Source organism: Nipponia nippon, unplaced genomic scaffold (assembly GCF_047370975.1).
Source record: "Nipponia nippon isolate SJK-2023a ecotype South Korea unplaced genomic scaffold, ASM4737097v1 scaffold_11, whole genome shotgun sequence".
NCBI classification, from domain to species: domain Eukaryota; kingdom Metazoa; phylum Chordata; class Aves; order Pelecaniformes; family Threskiornithidae; genus Nipponia; species Nipponia nippon.
In genome coordinates this window covers 10,301,442-10,320,918 of record NW_028262302.1, presented here as the reverse complement: position 1 = coordinate 10,320,918, position 19,477 = coordinate 10,301,442, and the positions used below count along the sequence as shown (strand labels likewise).

Here is a 19,477-nt window from a genome sequence, read left to right as displayed (position 1 = left end):
CTCTTGGATGGCTGTCTTCTTATATCTCTAGTATGTTTTGATATTTTTCTTCTGTGAGTCATGCACTAAATCTTCCAAAAGGCTTGCATTGTTCCTCTGCAGTGGAATGTGCTGAAGGAAGCAATGTGAGCCGTGCACTCTCAACCCCCTCAGTTTCCTGCTGCCCCCAGCTGCCCCGCACATTGTTGGGATATGTAAATAGTGCAGAAAAAAGAGGCATTTACAGACCTATCTCTTCCCCACACCATTTTCAAAATGGTAATCTTTTGCATTGCTGAACAATCTGTCAGTTGTGTCCTCCTCTTAAACCTCAAGTTGTATAGATGAAGGGACAAATAAGAATAATGTGATAGATCATACCAGGATGCTGAAAGCGCTCTGAATGCACTGTTAGGTTATATTTATGCATGATGAAGCAAAAGGAGCTCACTTCCCTTACATGCAAGAAAAAGAAGAAATGATGGATTGTTCCTGATTTTTTTTTCTCTCCTGGTCCATGATAATTTTTACCATTCTGTAAAATACAACTACTTTGAAGCTGTAAATGGCCACTCACTTTTCTCCAGTCCATTAACATAATCCTAACCCATCTGTCATAACCATCACTAGGAGAAGAATAAAGTCTTTTCCTGATAATATTAACTAGTTTAGTGAGTCTTCTGTGTTTTTTGGAAAATAAGAATATAGATTTCTAGGACACCAGGTTTATATTTGAAAAAGTCAGCCTAGATAGTATGGATTTATAATCGTCCAATCAAGATCAGGATCTAACCTATATTTTCATGATTCTTATTTATCTAAAATAAATATTTTAGCACAGGAAAGGCTAAACTGAATGCTACTCACCTGCACTATGGAGCTTACCATTCCCTCCTCAATCCACCACAAAGCTGTGACAGCACCCTACACTACGAATTGGCTGTCCGTTCTAAAATGTTATTCTGTTTTTTATAAGAGCCAAGTAAATTGTTTGTAACAAGGAGAAATGTTTATAATAGACGGTAGTGAAACTGGCGTCCAATGTAAATGGCAAAACAAACTACAGAATACAGCCAAACAGAAGTCTTTTGATCATAAAGGTACCAGTTCAAGTATAGCACAAACATTTTTAATGGGAATTTATTGAAGTAATGTGGAAAAATGTCATGACAGGAACACCATTATAAATAGACTTAATTCACTAATTATATAAATGCACAGAATTGATTTAGGCTGTGTTACTTTGCCAACCTGCAAAACCTTCATATGGTCAACTTGGCTTTGGTTTTTTTTGTTTTTGTTTTTGTTTGTTTTGTTTGTTTCTCTCTCTCTCAAAGAGCTGTATACACCAAGCAAAGCAGACAGTAACACAGAACATCCAGAATATTGAGAACATATGCTGTCTGCTCTAGGATGTTTAGCCCAGATTTACAAAACAGAGTTTAAACCACATTCTCAGGTTCCCTGAGAGTTTCTGAAGCTGCTGTTAAAATAATAAATGAATAATCTTGCCTGAAATCAGATGAGTGGACTGGAGAGTGCTTTATACTTTTGGCTTAACATTGCAGATATGCAAGATTCAGACTCTTACTACCTCAGAAAAGAAACAGAGCAAAGCCACTGTGCTCTCTAACTGACTTCTAATCTGGACTATCCAGGCCCTCAGCATGCAGTTTCCCTCCTGCACTAGGAGATAAATCTAAATATAACTTTTGCTAATTTTTTTTTGGGGGGGGGCGGGGGGACGGACAACGAACAACAGGGGACAGGACGGGGCAGGGTGTATGTTTTGTTTTGTTCTTTTTTGTAGGAGGATCAGCAAGTGTCTCTCCGTCCTGTTGCACCATGCAGTTTTTAAGCACAACCAGAAAGAATTTTCACAAGATTTTACCTTTTTCATTTATTTTCAAAACTGAAAAAGTTTTGACTACAGATACATCTTGATCTCAAAATTATGCAAGTCTCTCAGATAATCAGATACTATTTGCTTCTTTATTCTTTATGTATTGTCCCTTCAAAAGTTATCCAAAGTGAATACAGAATCATGTTTACTACCAACATGTCTAAATATCAAGCTTTCTGTTAGCACAGTTATAGCATTGTTTCTCAGACTTATGTCAACTGCCAACAAAATAAATACGGGTTTTATATAGTAGTTTGTTACTTGTATGGAGAAAGAATGCATTTTGAAACACATTCCTGGTCTCGTCCTGTACACAACAAATGTGGCCACCCCAAAGGTCCTTGTAACTGAGTACTGTGTGGCAATTTGGAAATATATAAAGAGTATGTACAAGAAAGGATATATCTATGCTTTATATATTTCCAAATCTGCTGTTCTACTGTCCACCAACTTGCTCAATGGACTTCCTAAAACAGAAGTCATACCACTGTATTTAAAAATGTTTCACGAGTTTTTCTTCTATGAATTTGTCATTCATTTTTTCAAACTTTTGTTATCTTTCAGTTTAGCTTCACATTTGTAAGTGAAGTTATACAGTTTTCTTTGTTTCAAGCTTGCTTTTTGATGCTTCTCACTTTATTGTGAAACAATCATTCTCTTTTCACCTCTCCGTTACCTTAATGCTATATAAACCAAACTTGAAAGAAAGATGAAACCACACACTGTGTAACACAGAGCTTGAAAATTTCATCCATAAAATATTGTTCATGGTCACATTGATGCAACCCAAATGAACAGATTGATTTAACTTGATTCTACAATGTATTTTAACACAGTTTAGCCTCTCATTCAGAGAACTTCACAGCAACTTCATATCTTTTTGTCTACTGCCAAGGATCATATTTTCCCATCCATCTTGGCTCAGAGAAACATGGCAGAAAAAAAAATGCAGGAAGTAGTAAGCTATTACAGTTTTAAGGAAATTTAGGAAGATTTAAACACTTTCTATTTTGGCAAACTTCATCATTAAAATAGCAAAAATAAATCCAACCTGCAAAGAAGGAGATGTGTTAGGGGAGAATACTCAAACCTGGAAGTAACTTGATAACTACTGGACCTCACTCACACACATACACAAACAAATTAACTACTTAAATAACTCAAAATTACTTGACATTGTTTAATTCTTGTTTGGCAGGTTTGGTAGTGAATGTAATTATCTCTGTAACTATGGCATTCTTCGAAGCATTACAAATTTTAAACCAATTAGGTGCATCAGCTACTCAACCTAAGAATGGCATAACAGAGGCAGCTAACAAACACTGAAAGGTATTCAAATATAAAATAACATCAAACTGTTTCTCTAAGAAACTAATAATAACAACAGTAAAAACAACGAGGAAATATGAAATGTCTATTCATTGTGGAAGTACAGATTCCATTTCAAGGGAAAGCAAATTAAAGTATAATACAACAGCCTCTTCTAAGCAAACATCTAACTGAAAATTGACCTCAGATTTTATAAATCTTTATAAACTATATACTGTATATAACCTATTTAAATCTCTCAGATTTAACATCCCTTAATAATGAATTAGGTTTTCTAAAAGTAAGAACTAGAAAGTCAATGCCATTTTAATAACTTGATAGAGCAAATGAGGTTTAGCTTGAAGAAGAGTAGACCTACATTAGAAGGTTTTGTATAGTCTAAAATAGTTGAGATTAACTTTTTCCTTTTCTATCCCTTCTCATAACGATTATAAAATTACTTCCAGCTCTCTGCATCATTGCCTGTAAAATCTTGTGAAATAATCTTTTCATGCTGATCCTTATCATTCTCACTTACATTTTGCAAAAGGGACGAATCACAATGTTGAGATTTAATTTAAAAGCACTCTTAGAGTCTCACCTTAACAAAAGAGAACTTGTTCCCTTATCAATTGCTACTTTCACCTCCTGGATGTGTTTTCAGAAGTTGTATCTATTTTAAAAAATATATATTAATGTTAAATTCAATATAAAAGGTCAAAACACCTCTATCCATTGACAGAAAATTCTTTTGGAACCAGCAGGTAACAAGATCAAAGTGCACATTAAATTCAGCTGGAAGGCTGCATCAGGTTAGTTAATGGTCATCTGTGACAACTGTGTGACTTTGGTAGATTGCTCAAGACTTCTAACACAGCTTCTAAAAAGCAACATGACATGGGAGGTTGTTAAATCACAAACATAGTCACTTTCTGCAAGGGACTGTATTACAGCTGTGCAATACTCTAAATGATCATGATCTTACTTTCCAAATCTAATGCCTAGTGCTAAACTTCAGCTTTAATTGAGATGGTATAAGATTTGTTATCTCTGCCAATCTCAACTCTGAAGGTATTTTTGTTTCAAGTGTCTGGCAGCCTTTTTTCAAGGTTATGACACCTCTCAGCCTAATCAGGCAAACCACCTGCCAGTATTTCTGCAATCACTATGCAGATTGCCTAAAACGGCCTGTGTAGTTAAGAAGTGAGCAGAGCTAGAAACATATCAGTGCTCAGCTGCTCTCATGGCCACCCTTTTAAGAATGGCATAACAACAGCTACTAATTCTGTTACACCAGACATGATAAAATGAATTATCCATTTAGCAGGTGTTATTGGGACAATATGCATTTAAGATAGTCTGTAATGATATGTTTTTCTAAAGGAATGACTTACGATTTGCTGGAAAAATCCAGCAAGGTCTATTCAGGGAGCTCTATGAAGAGTTATTTTTAGTACATCGATGTCAATGTACCAATGTCTGATTAAGTCTTGTAAAGCTGTTGTGACTAATTCATGCTGCAAATCATATTCTGTAAAGGAGTGCCATGACCCAACTTTCAAACAAGTTTGCTTTGATTTGGGGACAGGAAAGGGAGTAAGAGATTATTTGAAAAGCTAAGGTACTTGATCCTCTTTTCACTGAGTATAAAGCATAGGTGGCTATGTTCATTTTCTTTTGTCCTAGACAATCTCATTAAATCTGGGGAGCTGAGTTCTAGAAAGTTGGAAAGATTTCATTGAAAAGGTTAAGAGAAATTGGATATGATAGGATTTATACCTCTTTGAAATACTTATTGAAAACCTATTAAATCTGTGTAAGGTTGTCTATCCAGGCTGAACTGGGAACTTCTTTTATCATTGTCCTTAATCTTTCAAAGGCGAGCTGAGTGACTATGATTTAAAGAGGCACAGCACTTGTTTGAACCATTCATTTCTTTCTCACTAGATGATGAGAAACATAAATGGATCACAGTGTCAATTATAAGTGTTTTATTCTATTGCTTTATTACCTGAAATTTTCAAATAATTATAATTTAATGAGAGTATTATTGTGGGGGATTTTTTTCCTAAGTTACCTTCTGTTAATTTCCCTTTTAATAACTTGGTGGTTGCTGAGGGATTTTGTTAATCTACCAATCTGAATTCACCTCTCTTAAACAGAAATACACTTTCATATGCAGACTGATTTCAGAGTTTACACACAGCCACTGTGAATTTTGCAGGCCTAGCCACTGCCCTTTATTCAGAAATTATGTAGGTGAAGCAGTAGAAGTAATCATCAAAAGTGCAGGCACAAGACAAGCTTTAAACAGCAGTTGAACAACCAGGCTTAAGGCCATTTCCTTAGTGGCAGAGAGAGCAAATGCAGGCAAAGCAGAAAAATGCAGCAGGAAAAGAAGAAAGAATAGAACAGCCTAAACACAGAGGGAGAAGTCTGAGCAACAGGACTAGAGAAAGGAAAAAAAAAAGAGATAGAGCATGAAGCTCAGAGTAAAGCACTGGTATCTAAAGGCTTAGATACTGTTATTATTATTTTTGTGCTTTTATTCCTTTTTATTTGTATGTTTTATCCTGTGAAAGTGACAAGGATTTCAAAGAAAACCTTTGAGAGCACCTGTTTCTTACTCCAACATAAATAGGTTTTAAGTCCACAAATTTTAGCTGTATTTTTTACCACTCTCATCATAACTATTTCTTGCATCTGTTCACATTTTATACGAAAGTTTCATTTCTGGAATTCTTAAGGGCTTCTTGATATATTGATATTTTTGTAAGGAATTTGCCTTAATATTTGATTGTCATGTATTCAAGCCAACAAACAAACAGATTCTACTGTGGTTCTACCATGCTTTTGGCATCTCTTTATATTTTTTAAACAACTTTTAATATAAACTATGGAGTTTTGCTTGTATAGTGCAAGTGTCAGGTTCAGGGCTCCAAGTCTTTGACAACTACATAAAATATACCTGTCTAAATAAAGTAGAAGAAAGCTAGTAGGGTAGAAGTTTGAATTGCAGAGTCTTTTTTTTTTTTTAAATGCATTTATTTCTTCTGTTGTTTCGCATCTGCCCAGTGAAGAACAGTAAAGGTCTGAAATATGATATTTATCATCTGTCAGGGTGCAGTGAGGGCTGCCTTTACTAAAGTAAAGTGTTACAGGCCTTTCCCCTCATTTATGCCACATAGTATGGTATAGACGTAGTATTATGCTAAAATAGCTATACTGTTCAAGCAGTGTACTATTTCTGGATAACATTATTGGTCTGCCTCTTCAGAGCTACCTCAAGGATATCTGTCCAGTGACACAGTCACCCTAACTACGTGTAAATTATTAAGAGTTAAACATGTTAGACTATAACATCACATTTCATTTAAGTTGGCAAGTATTGTGAAATTTGCACTAGAAGTAATTCCATTCACCTTTGCTTCTTGTCACTAGAGACTGACCACATCTGTTATGCCGTTTCTATTCCCATATCAGCTCACAGCAGCGTTACCCTGACTCCAGCTCATGCCAGTAAACTCCTGAAAGCCTCATGCAGTACCATCAGGGGGAGATTAAAATAAAGGTTAATGTCATTTTTTATGGTTGACTAGTTCTTTAAAAAGACCAAAGGGAAGGGAGCCTATGAAGCCTGAAGTATTTATTAGTCTGAGGATCACCAGGGAGTACCAAATACACCTGTCAAAGCTGAGCTTATTATCTTGTGAGGAGGAATTACAAGTGCTTGTTACATGAGCAGTGAAATCAGCAATACTCCTCTTAAGTTACCATTGATGAAACAAAGATGATAGCAGAAAACTACACACAGGAGTGAGTAAAACATAAAATTGACATAAGAAGGAAAACACACATTTAGTATACTCCGCACACGCATGTGTGTGCATGCACATGTGTGCTAGTACAGGGGAAAAAAATCTGTGTTTTGTATCATATATATCACAGAGGTTCTTTATAGATCACGATGAATGAATTTACCTCAGTGAAAATTTTGGATTGATAGCTATGCAAATTCAGCAATACCATACTGGTAGAGCAGGAAAATATCATTTACATAATATTGGTCAGTAATTACCATTCTTCACGTGGAAGGATTATTTTGTTTGCTGGCCATGAATTCATTTTGCATCATGTGCTTGATCCTTGGCTTTTCTAAAACTGGTCAAATAAAGTGACAATTAGATCACACGTTACAGTGACTGCGTTGTTTGGTTTTGTTTTTGTTTTTTTAGATTGGAAGGGTGCACTCTAATTTTATTAGATAACTAAACTGACTAGTGAGTTGAGCCAGTAACTACACCCTGATCTCAGGGCTCCATTTCCTTATGTCCCAAGCACCTTCTGGTCTAAACAGCCTACAATATCGAACAAGTAGTGATTGTGAGATGAAAGAGTTACCAATAAGAAAATGAGAACAAATGATTAAAGTAACTCACCAAAGTTTAATGAGCTAGAGCAACACAGTGAAACTAAGTCTCCTACGTAGGTCCACAACCAAATTGTTATGAAAATCAATAGAGATTTTGACCACTGCTGTATGATGACATTGGCCAGATTTGAGCCAGCAGTTGCTAAGCATGAAGGGTGCCTTACTGTATTACCAATGTTCTGCAAACTGCATCAATAAAACCCCCAAATAACTAGCATAAATCCTGCCAATATTAGATTGCTGCATGTTACTAAAAAAAAAAAAAAAGGAGTCTTGTACAATAACTTTACTGAATTGTGTGTATGTATATACACATTCTATTAGTTATTGCATGAAGTCTACCGATTTGTTTGTGCTTTGGATATTTGCTTCTGTAATAAACTGGTGTTTTATGAATTGACCTGATGTATGCAAGGAATATTGGTTGGTGTATAGATCAATACTTGGAGAAATATATTCACTGTGGACATATGAGCCATACAATTTTGACATTTAATAAATTGGATTAGAGCATATGCATATCTGGGCAATAATTTCATTTGTAAGCTGTATTTCTAAATACAAGTGTAACTTACTAAACTTTAAACTTGTGCTGCTGATGATCTGTAACATTCTTTAGTGTATATGGTATTGTGAATTCTGTTTATTGGAAACCATAAAAATAACTACATAGTAACTATGTAAGTGGGTTGACTGTTTATCTGCCAGGTTACATCTACAGAAGCCCATATCTGTTTTTCCTTACATCCTTCCACTCAGATATGGAGTAGGTTATATGAGGGCTGTACAGTAAGTACCCCTTAAATATATTTCCTAACTGCTTACAACTTCTATTATTCAATTTAAGTACTTGTCAAGACCTTGAGTACACCAGCAGGCCCTAACTGCCCTGACTAGCTACATCTGGGGTCTCTACCCACGCCTAATTTGTCCACTGGCCCAAGAGCTGCATTTAAGTTCAGGCTCTTTCCCTTGTCTCAGTTATGTTGTAGGTATGTTATGCTTTGCTTTGCTACTCTTGCCTTACTGTTGGGTAAGTGTGGATGTGCCTAGTGCTTACTGACTAGTTGACTGAACCTGACTGCTGTTACTGGACCTGTTCTGCTCATTTTGCTCAGGTATGGTGGGACTGCACACCTTGTATTCATCCTTCTGTTGCCTTGCTGTTGTTAGTTCCTGGGCTGTTTTCTTTTGCTGAGCAGTCCACTCTTGCCATTTTTGATACTTTTCCATGCTAGGATTAAACCAGGATCTTTCTAGGGTAGCAATGTTGTAAAAAATAAGGTATGCCCATAAAGTCCTTGTATATGCAAGTACAAGTTTGTTCTGACTCTTCAAATCTCAAAGCTTTGTAAGACTGAAAAAAGGGTTTCTTTTCCACATAGTTTTTAGCTCTACTTCAAAATGGGCCTTTTTGCACCGTAAGTATTAAACTGAACTATACTGAAGTCACCTGCAAGTGGTGTTTATATTATTAGGTGGCAGCATTTCTGGTTTGAATTACCTTGAAAAAAAATAGCAGTATTTCCTTTGTCTTAGGATGGTAACTTTCCTTTTAAGGGAAAATGGAAGACTTTAAGGAAACATATACCTAAGCCTAATGTACAAATTGTATTATTGAGGGAATAAGTAATATATTGCACTGTTGCACAGTAGAGAGAAAAAAACCCATGGCTGTAGCTTCCTTAATTTCATTATTATGAAATTACACTCTCCAAATGAACATTAAAGTGCAACTAACTTGCTCTGTGTATTTAATGACTGAAACATGAACCATGAAGCTGATCAGCAGTTGAGTGCCTCAGATGAGAAACAGGCCAAGCTTGTTTTTGGAAAGCAAAAGCAGTACCAAATCTGTCAATGCACTGGGTGTGCCTGTCATTCTTGATTTCTTTTTGAATGATGAATAGAGGTGCATTGACAGTAGTGCAGTACCCCAGTCCAAAGTTATCTTGCTAATGGGTCAGTGGCAGAAAGATGAGGTGTGAAGCTGGATTTAAAATAAAAGTATTGGAGTTTAAGAAGAAGTTAGAGATAACAGTTTCTTAGCTAACTTAACACTTGAGAGTCATAGGGGTCAGTTTGTCATCTGTGGGAACTAGCAAGATATGGCTAAATCTTGTTTGTACTTCTTTCTTCCTTTTGTTAAACTTTGTCTGGTGACTGTGTCTGCCTGTTTTTAGTTTGTAAATCATCTAGGGTAAGGACCTAGGGCAAGTAAGGGTAAACTAGCCACATATTGTTTTGCAAGCTCGTTCAGTGTCCATCATACTGTAAATACAAGATATGGAAAATAGTTATAACTTTCAAATCCCAGTTCTTAACTAGTTTTCTATGTGGATGCTACCTATTTGACTTCACTTGTGCAGTTCAACACGGCTCAGACTTCAAGCTGTGTGGCTAGCCCTAGATTTCTGTTTTACAAAAAACAGCTCTTAATAAGGCTAGCTCTTTTGCAGATCTAAAAAGAAGGAAAAAAGTAGTAAGACCATCAACAACCTCACCCTGCCCCATTTTTGTAGGGTCTCACTGAGTGATGTGATCCAGTACAGTCAAGTTATTTGCCCCATTAATGCTATTAAGGAGATGAATTTGCTTATGCTTACTCCTGTATTATAGGCATTAGTGAACGTGTAACTTTTTCCCTCAGGTGGTAGATTGCCCTTCCAAAGGAAACAATCTGAGGCAGTGAAGGAAAAGACAGAAACACTTGCCAATTGTAAATGTTAAAGTTAATATAGGACAGTTGGACCATTCGAGTATTAGGGGTAGATATAGGCCTGATTTGAAAGGAAAGATTGCTGAGTGACCAGAGAGTGGAGAGGCTGAAGATCCATGGCTGCAAAAAAATTACTTGTATAGCTATATGTAAGCATTAAGATGGGTGCGCATGCCATATAGTGCTATTGGCAGGAAGGGTGTGAATCTTTGTCTTCTCTCTTAGGACAAATTTCATGCCCCTATAAAGCCATTTTTACTCTTATATTCCTACCTATGTCAACTGAGCTTAGTGCCTAAATCATTCTGGTTGGATGCTCCTAGGTCAGTTCCTTTCATCCCATTTGTAGACTTCAACAAGGCTCTGCACTACCTCCCATGTGGTAGCTTTGCCTGAGTTTTAGTTGTCTAACTGAAGAGGAACATTCTTTATCCATAAATGTGTGCATGCTAGGGCAAATTCACAAAATTAGCAAATAATTCTCACTCTTCTGTAAAAATGTCACTGCAGTTAATGGAAGAAATATCAGCCTGGGAGTGGTGTGTATTGAGGGAAGAACAGTAGGCCAAAGGGAACAGACAGTGAGAAGAGAGTGTATAGCCGCCATTCTTCTGCTGATTACCTACTCTGTACTGTTTCCAGTTACACTAAAACTTCTTGTTTATTTTTGGCTTTTTGGTTTATCTAACTGCTAGAATAATTAGATAAACTATTTGTACAGTGATCCGTAGTTTGTGTATATTTGTGATCTTCATGAAGTTATCAGCACACAGAAACAATTTCTAATGTGTTATGCTATGATAAGATATTCTGCAATTGACTGTAGTTTTACTGCAGATTGGAAGTTACTTCATTCTCTGTAATCATGCTTATGGGTGAAATGTCTGAGAGTTGAAACTCTTGTTTTAAGGCTTATGAACAACTGCACTAGACTTTTTTTCCCGCCACTGGATATTTGGATCATTATGCAATTTTACTTGGACGATTATGCCATTTTTTCTCCTAGAGTTTTCCTGCTACAAAGTCTTGGTAAGAAATAAGGCCTTGCCTTGGTCTACTGCATTGGCATGAGTTTTTCTAGTAATATCTGATGGCTAGTTATGTCCCAATCCCTTCAGACCTCACTAAATTCTTGTTAAGGAAGAGTTAAACGTTGCATGAAAAAGCAGGAAACCAGCTGCTGAAATGTGTCCTTCAGATTGCTTCAGAGCTGGTTCAGGATCTAACTGCTGTTTCCGTTGCATGTGTTCCACAATAGCAACATCAAGTGAACAGAGACAGGCTGCCAGCACTGTACCTGCCCAAGGCCAGAGGAAGCACTTCTTTTCACCAGCAATTTGAACTGGTGAGCTGAGAAACCATGCATTTATTATGTTATAACTTTTGTCCAAGCACATGATAAGGTAGGTCGGGCCTATCTTCTAAGAACTGTAACACTACAGCACTGCAGAACTGCATTAGTTCAATGAAGAACTTGCATGAAAATAAGTCAATTTTTCTATACAATGTACATTCTGTTAGTACAAGTATAGTTACAAAGACTGTAACAACCAACAACAGGATTTCTTAAGTCCTATATAGTGATTATGCTTAACTTTTTAATTATGGACAGAAAAGACAGCTGTAAACCAGAATACTTTTACAAGACTGATGTATTCACCCTGACACAGCAAAATTTTCTATTGCAATGCAGAAGCTCTTTAATATTTACTTTATTTTGTCTCAGGCCAATTAGCTGGATAAGTTTTGAATAATTTTGAATTCTTGATGAAATGCCTAATGAAGTAGATCAGTACAAGACTTTCAAAATTCTCATTTTTGAGAAGTTGTGAAACATTTTTGCTACTAACTTTATAACTGAAGTCAAAATACTAATAAAACATATTAGTGATGAAACACACTTTGGTAGATTTTCAAACTAAACATGGATCTACTTCACTGTCCTTTCCACCTGGTTAGTTCCTGATGGTCAGGAACTAATAGGCATGGTTGGGTTCCTGTTATTATACCTAAAGAAAATGCCTTGAGAAGCAGTTTGAGGTAGTGGAAGGAAATGTCTTACTCTTTCTGCAGCAACCTGATTAAGTGATTTCAGGTATCGCACTGTCTATTTCAAACATAAACTTATTCTATTTAAGACCGTAATATTTAAAGCTACTGTTTAAGAAATTACTATGGGAAAGAAAATCTTGTTAAGTGCCCACTTGTAAATAATTCTGGTCTGAATACTATGGGTGTGCATTAAAACATATAATTATATTCAGAAATTATCCATGTAGCAGCAGTAGCTAGACACAGCTTTCAGACATTCATTTGCATACATTAAATGAATGTAGAGATGTTAGTAGTGACAGTACACTGAAAATAAAATTATGTAGGGACAAAGTGTTTCAACACCACCACAGGATGGTCCACTGCAAGTGAAAAACATCAGTTACTGAACAAAAATATCTGTCACTATTGTCCTACAAGACTCTAAAAGGCAACAGCTACTCTTCATGACACTGACACAGATTACGCTTATGCAGCAAGTTCATGTTGTTCGCTGTAATTATTGTAAAACATTTGACTGGGTCATGAAACCAGACAATGTCAATTAGTGCTCTGCATGCAATTCAAGTGGATTAAGCCTCAAGGTGGAATGCTGAAGAGATTTAGGGATGCATTATTGCATTACAGGACTGCAAAGTATATAAACCAAATAGCAATTTCAGTGTATGAGGTGTCTCACCAGACCAAGTTATCTCAAGGTCCTACAGTAAACTGCACACAAGTTTAAGTGCAGTAAAAATGGCAAATGCAAACAGCAAAAATGCAAGTATGTATGTATAGGTGTGTCTGTATGCATAATTATATACTTATACATCACATAATTTCAGCAGCAGAAAATATAAACTTCCCTTTTAATTTAGCTAATAGATAATATTTTTGCTTATTCTGACAGGAGTTAATGGACAGAGTACACACTGATGAACTAATATAGTACTGAAGCATTAAACAAGAGCATCCAAACATCCGTGTAAGCAGATGTTATCACCATTTCTCATAGTTAAAGCTGTTTGCTTAGCTCAGAATATTTCACTGCTACTGGCACTTGAGACTTTCTTCTCTTTCTAGAAAAGGCAAGTCAAGCTCCTTCTCCCTTCAGGAGACTCATGAAGATGTCAGATGAGTACTTCCAAGTGAAATCTAGAGCTTTTGCTCCCTCTCCCCAATTTCTTAAATACTTTTGACATGGCTGGTTTTTAAGCACTGCTGAAGAAATGGTCTGACTATGGATGCAGCCTCTACCATGATTCAAAGTTGCAAAGAAACACCTTATGGAAACATTTTAGCATCTGCATTACTGCCACTATAAAGATCTTAAGCGCTTTATACACTAATATTAAGCTTCATAACTCCATTGTGGAATAGGCATATTTTGCCAGATCCTTTTCTGGTACCACTGATGATGTTTTTTTAATCAAGCTGCACAATGAGGCATTGACAAAGTCAGAAGCAGAAGGAAGCAGTACTGACTGAGGCATGTGTTTCAGTTTCTAGATACTTTCTATAGCAATCAATAAGAGTTATGTTTTCACTCTGGTTAATTGGAAGTAGAGCAGAAAATGATGTTTACTGCTGCTGCATGCAACTTAAAAAATGGGTGGAGCAAGTGACATATAAATCACTCATATTTAATTGCTGTAGCATAGCAGGGAAGATGTACAGGCATTGGGATTTCTTTTAAAGAAAGAAAAGGTTGGACATTATAACATTGTAAACTGGAAATACAGTATTGGGTTTTTTTTTTTTGCAAGAAATGAAGCATGAATGAACACCTCTGCTTGAGTACCTGCACATATGCTGCCCCAATTGGATCAGTTTGGTTAGGGAAAGCCACTGCAACCACCTTACAACTATATGGAAATACAAGTAAACATGCTCACACAAAAAGATATAATATATGAAGTGTGAATATTTTTCAGAATGCCTGGGGCTTCCTCCATTCCCGCTTACCTCACCTATGTACTTCATCTCCCATTAACACCATCTCAGAAAAAGGTATCCTTCCCCCAACACAGATGTTACACTTCTTTGAGTTTTATATAAAAAAAAAAAACAAAAACAAACATTTCTCCAAATTATAAACCCCACCCCTGATAAACCTACTATCTAATCATCCACAGTTGTAAATCATTATTGGTAACAAATAAGTTATATTCCATTTAAAGACCTTGTATGTCCTTGTGCAGATGTTTCATGCCAAAACCCAGATCAGAAAGCAATAGCCAAAGTATAGCCTCCACAGGAGGGCACACCATATGTTTCCCTAACTAATTTAAGGTATTGCTTAACAGAGTTGTGGTTGTCTTAGATTACTCTGGAAAAAAAAAAGTCTTTTGGAAAAAACAGAAGCACGCCTGTTTAATGACTATGCACAGCAGAAGTGTTTACATGGTTTGTTTCTGTGCTAATTTTTTTTATTTTCAGTGTGAATAATCAGCCAATCATGACAATGAGAAATTTTGCTTACATGTAAAAGGTCTATAAAGGTGAAAACTGCAATACAATGGAAAGCATGTGAAGCTGTGACTTTTCTCTTGCATTCAGTTATTTGATGCCTTGTTTTAATCTGCCAGTATAACCATACAACTTTTAAAGTTAAAAAAATCTTTTTTTTATCTTTGCCAAGATTTAATTACCAAAAAAACTTAATTACTTCTCAGCTTCATTTTAGACATGGAATAATATTTCCCCTGCAAAAGCATTCACATAAATTCCCATGAGTTCTATCATATCATTTTTTTTTTCCTCTTTCAAAGTGCAGACGCTCTTGCATAGTTCTACTCTCTCCAGCAAAATAACTTAGCAAGTCTTCTCAGCCCTAAAATAAAAGAAAGATTCTCATTTCTACCCGTGACTCTTACTCGCAATTATCTATTCTCTGCTCTCTATGCAGTAAGGGCAGACCAGGTAGGTTTAAAACAGGCCAAAGTTGGTTTTTGAACCCCCTTAAATGATGGAACTCACCTTATGACCATGAAAGAGTTTGCAGTATTGCAGCTACTGCTGCCTGTTTCTGACAGCTGTTTTCCCCTTTCATTGCAGCTCTATTCTGTATTTTGAAAGTCATGGAGAACTGAGATTTTTATCATAAAAATAATAATTCTCACAAAATCTTTCAGGCAAGTTTGAAGTTTTTGCAACTTTTATATCCTGTGCACTTTTCAAACTGGCTCGCTAAATTCTCATGCAAGGTGCAGTAACCTAAAACAGATCATAGACACATATTTTACTGTGTTGAATTATTATGAATGCCTAATGTATAAAAACTTAACCAAGAACAACATTTCTTTTCATAGCTTCTCACTTTATCCCCTTTCTCAATATATCTAAATCTATTTCTGGCAACTCTAATGAGTCCTCAGATTCTTTATGGATTCAAGCCAAGGGGTTAGAATTTAATACATGCTGGACTTAGAGGTTTCTCTTTTTGGAAGAGTAGAAGGCCTCAAATGAGATCAAGTATCTGAAGCTGTTATAAGAAGGAAAAGCGGGTAAAGTGAAGAAGCTGTGGTGAGAAAACTGCCTACAACAGAGAGCTAACCTATGTAGTGTGTTACCTTGCACTCATGCAGGCAAGGTGGGAAGTAAATGCAAGTTACAGATAGAAATACATGTTTTCTCATGTTATTGCATCATTTGGAGTTTCCATAAGAACTATGGATAGAACAAGGTGAATGTTTTGTAATGAAACCCCCAGCTGGGCAGCTGGAGCTTAATTTTGGAGTTTCATCACAATTCTGAATTTCATGGGTAACTGTCACAGGTATTTTGGCACATTTGGGACTGGATTTAAACATTGTCCAAAGTGTAGAAAGTAACCACAACCTGCTTTGAGAGCTGTAAAAATTGCCTGGGAGTGAGAGACTTGAAACACTTTGTTATCTAAAAGACGACTGAGATGTGATTGTATTGTGGTCTATCACCTTAGTACCTTAGTAGTACTTATTTATTAAAATATCAGATACTAAAGGGATCTTTAATTTGTAAAAGAAAAACACAGAAAGAATGAATGGCTTGAAAATTAGTTAGATGAATGCAAGGCCCTGCATAATTGGAAAGGGAAGTAAAAGAGATTTTTAGACAAGTTGTATCTGTGACTGAATCTCCTTTTAATGTGGCTGCTGATTTTGATGACTTTTTTTGTTTAAAGGGGCAAGTAACCAAAATCCAGAATGATAAATGCAGCTTGCAGAGAATTAGGTCCTCATGTCAATAGTGTTGAGTGAGACTGAAAAGCTGCATAAGCAGTGATTTATAAGTAAAGTAGAAAATTATGGAAGTTGGCAAATAACTGAGTAGTTACAAAATAAATTCAATAGGAATAGTTTGGGGGACTCTGGATTAGGTCTGCAATTGAAAAACTGTTTAAATGACCAGGAAGTCATATAAAAAGATGGATTGCATATCTGAAAACAAGCATTTTGTGTGAGGAATTGGATAATAGGAGTCTGAATTTACAAGGGTGAAGAAAATTGGAAAGACTCCCAGGACAGAAAGGGCCTCTTCTAAATTGTTCCAAAACAAGTTATTTTAATCCATATATGAGGTTCTATACTCTCACACTTCAGGAAAGCTGAAAAAAAAAGTCAGGTTATCTTTGTGGTATGTAAGATGTTTTTTATTTTTTGGTAGCTTGAAGCCATGCAATTCAGTTGGAGTATCTAAATAGAGTTAAGATTTCATGCTGTTATTCATGGATATTTGTATCTTGTGTTTAGATTTTGTCACTGTTTTGGTTTGGGATTTTTTTAAAGTACTTTTCTGGCAGGCACAATTCCCTTACTCTCTAATCATGTCTGAACTTTTATATTTGTGTTTTATAGATGGGGTAATCAAGATTATTTAAGATAGAAGTAGGTTGCCAGTAAATACTTAAGGGAAAAAAAAAAATGATTGGGGCTTGTAATATGTGTGACTTAAAAATTCACAATTTAAGTTCTATCACATTATGTGAAAAGCTTTCTTAATTTTCCAAGTATTCCTCTATTTTTGGTAGGTTTTTCTGTGCAGCTTTTTCATATGCACTTATGCATGCTGAAATGGCTATAGATGTGAACACATAATGTAATTAGATTAATTAAAATAAGTTTTGTGATAAAACTTCCTTTTTATTACAGGAAGATGTACCACGTGTATGACAAGCAAACTTCAGATTTTCATATTAGCTAGCATTGAAGCATACTTTCAAACCTGTATGTTTTGGAAGTGTTTGAAGTGAAAGTATTAGCTAATCTAATGCAATCTGAAGTAATCTCCATAGCTTTGCATGCCTTTCACCTTTCTGACCTTGGTTCTCGATACAAAACACTCTTGATTTCTAATTTGCTGCTGCTAGTTATAAAGGAAATTTCTGTTTGTTTTGGTAAGCCAACTGAATCTAAACCTCATTTTAAAATTCATATAGTGTATGGTGAACACCAGCTCCAGGTTTCAGGTTCATACTCTGTCCAGGTTCTGAGTACATACTAAATTGGGTACATGTTGTCCTGTGCATCCATATTGCTCCTGAAGAAAATCCTCAATATACTGTCAAGGGAGATGTAGGATACTCCTTCAGTGAGGACAGCTGAGGAATTAGAATTGCAAGGGCATCTCAGGATGCATATGTCCCACAATATGGATTTACCTGTTGTCTAATAGCATGTATATTGATCTTTATTAGTTTATAATTCTGTTTATATTCATAAACTGGAGAGAAAATAGAAGTATTTGCTTCAAGTACAATTTTAGATTGCACCCATCAATTTAGATGCTAAAATCCCCCTGTAAGAGTGATTTAGGCACCTAATGCTAAATGTTGTGAAGAAGCTAGAAGCTACCAAACATTGTGGTGTTGATACTGTAAGTGATATGGTATATCCTGTAGATGCGAGCAGAACTCGGATCTAAACAGGATTTAGTTTGTAAGCCTTTGGAAGGGGAGGGAGTGAAGGGTTAAGTCTCTGGTTCTGATTTGTGGTCCCAGAACTGATTATATGTTTTACAGTAGAGCTGATAGATACAACTGGATCCAGTCTTTGGACCACCATAGTGAAGTACCAAACCTCATGTGAAATGCGTAAACCACCAAGCTAAGGAATTGCAACTCCTCTGTGCTCTCTTCTAAATCGTGCATTCCTGTCTGCACCATGGCTAAGGGTCTTGGAAAAGACGACTTAGAAAAATCCACTGCAAGTTCCAAGTCTTTTTTCCACTGAAAACAAAGTTATAATTGAAGTCACTGGGGTTACATAAGGGGTGATTTCGGCCTGTTCTCATATAGATAAGCATTTTTGCGCCTTGTATGACCTTGATTGTCTGACAGCTGAACAGATATTGCAGTAAGCTTCTGTTCATTTGAAACAATTCTGTACAGATGTTTTCATAGGATAAGAAAGCTGATCAGAAGGCACTTGAAATCCAGGAAAAGATAAATATAATATATGAAATAAACAAGTGCAACTGATGCTGCTCGGGCCTTTAATTGATGTATTGTGCTAACAGCAATGCTGAACCTTTAAATGTTTTGCTCAAGATTGTGGAAACTTTAACCCCTGGGAAGCTTAGTCATGGGAATTACTCATAGCAATGGGTTTTTTCATAGCAATTTTTCTTTCAAAACAATATTAAAAATGAGTGGAGCAATTCAAAATAAATAGCATCAAGCCAAGAGTTTTGCCTAGATCTTGATCATCTGAACCTTTCTTTAGGTTCAGGCAGCTGAGACAGTGTTTGTAAACGCTTTTGTCATTTCTGGTCTGATCTCTGAAGGAAATGGATCATGGTTTGTCTCCTCCTTTGTGTCTGTCAGCTCCCACTTTTATATGACAATGTTTAAATCTATTGGCCAAATGGACTACTTTGACAGAGGTAAAGGGGCTTCAAACATTTATTTCACAGAAACTGTGAAAATAAAAAAACATGGTAAAGACAGACTGCGTTGATTTGCTTTGTGATTAGCTCAATCCTAACAAAATAGTACAGAACTTAAACTGGGAAACATCACCTGTAATGTTCTAAGCATGGAATAAGCTTCAAGTGGAGCTTGTACTCTAACAGGTACTGATATAATCTAAGATACTAGACTTCAACAATTCTACTGGTTTAT

At 36.1% G+C, this 19,477-nt stretch overlaps 1 long non-coding RNA gene across 1 annotated transcript; it reads left to right on the top strand.

The window, feature by feature from the left end:
• The first annotated feature begins 8,618 nt into the window (after positions 1-8,618).
• Positions 8,619-13,354, top strand: LOC148056818 (uncharacterized). Its single transcript, XR_015702159.1, has 3 exons — positions 8,619-8,740; positions 11,600-11,744; positions 13,286-13,354. It is a non-coding gene; the product is annotated as an uncharacterized LOC148056818 (long non-coding RNA).
• Positions 13,355-19,477: the final 6,123 nt, after the last annotated feature.